This window comes from Panulirus ornatus, chromosome 44 (genome assembly GCF_036320965.1).
Source record: "Panulirus ornatus isolate Po-2019 chromosome 44, ASM3632096v1, whole genome shotgun sequence".
Classification (NCBI taxonomy): domain Eukaryota; kingdom Metazoa; phylum Arthropoda; class Malacostraca; order Decapoda; family Palinuridae; genus Panulirus; species Panulirus ornatus.
In genome coordinates, this window is record NC_092267.1 from 3,112,743 (window position 1) to 3,114,182 (window position 1,440).

At 37.6% G+C, this 1,440-nt stretch overlaps 1 protein-coding gene across 2 annotated transcripts in view; it reads right to left on the reverse strand.

The window, feature by feature from the left end:
• Positions 1–531, reverse strand: part of LOC139762671 (uncharacterized) — a 177,728-nt gene extending 177,197 nt beyond the window's left edge. The window contains exon 1 of one of the 2 annotated variants that reach the window (XM_071687627.1): positions 418–531. The gene's annotated coding sequence lies outside the window, so the exon portion shown is untranslated. The remainder of the gene's footprint in view (positions 1–417) is intronic. The other variant, XM_071687625.1, reaches the window with a different exon arrangement.
• Positions 532–1,440: the final 909 nt, after the last annotated feature.

Sequence of the window (1,440 nt, forward strand, 5' to 3'; positions counted from 1 at the left end):
GAACACAAAGTAAAGTGTATACATGAAGAGATTCTGAACGAACCACAATATCCAACTTGGGTCAGCCATTTCCAAACATTCGTACATACTTTATAATACACATCACAAAGCCCGCCATTACAACACATTCGAGATATTTAATTGGTTATCCTTCCATAATGGACCGTTATGGAATATAATACCTTTGCTCTCCACTGTACAACACCATCCAGCCATGTACAGCAATGAAAATGAACCTGCGGTATAATTATATATCAGAGTATAAAGCTGCAACGAACGTATCCAGATGCCCACCCATAAACACCGCTCGACTCCATATTTTCTAAACTTCCCAAAAACTTTATAAAACACATAAATGAAGAGGATTTTTGCTTCACAAGGTAACAGAAAAGATCATATGATTGTTCAGATGAATACCAAAACTTGACAGGGATTCTCATACTCCAGGAACTGTCGAAATTGACTGGCGGTTAAATGCGAGAATGAGAGAGCAGAGTTGCGTGTATGGTCTACGTTGCTCAGAGCGAGACTGAGCTGGCATCCCCGCGGACCCCAGTCGCTGTTCCTGGGGGCTCGATGTCGACTGCTGATTTTTATTGGCTTAACGTCGTGTGAATGTATTGACTAAAAACTCATAGTTTTTTCCACTCCTTGGCCATAGATTCGACCTCAAATATAATATAAGTAGAAATATATCAGATAACTTATTTGAAATAAACTTCCTGTCTGTCTGTGATAAAAAACGGAACTTACAGCCTTATACGTCATATATGTTGGGTAGTCTTGGTAAGGCTCTTTCTGTTAGACTTAACATAAATATAGTCTAAGAACGGGACAAGAATCAAATGCCTTGTTTAATCACGTTAAAAACTATGACCATTGTATTGACTGGAGTAATGCCATCTTGTATTATTAAATACGCAAAGAATTATAATCTTAATATTAGTGATGGTCTATACAAATCAGATAACTTAATATAAATGTTGATAAAATTTGTAAAATGATAAGTTTATGAACTCTCGTTGTCTGTCTTGGACAATCGCATGTTTGCCAAATGGCGTCCTAGCTTCGTCTCTTTTATATCAACTGACTTGTTATACATCTCTCTTGTGTCTACCCTGATGATGTGATTATTACACGAAAGTGTACTTGGGAACTTATCGTGTTTCATCTTACCAGTGGACTCTCAGGAATATATATATATATATATATATATATATATATATATATATATATATATATATTCTTTTTTTTCATACTATTCGCCATTTCCCGCGATAGCGAGGTAGCGTTAAGAACAGAGGACTGGGCCTTTTTTGGAATATCCTCACCTGGCCCCCTCTGTTCCTTCTTTTGGGAAAAAAAAAAAAAAAACGAGAGGGGAGGATTTCCAGCCCCCCGCTCCCTCCCCTTTTAGTCGCCTTCTACGACACGCAGGGA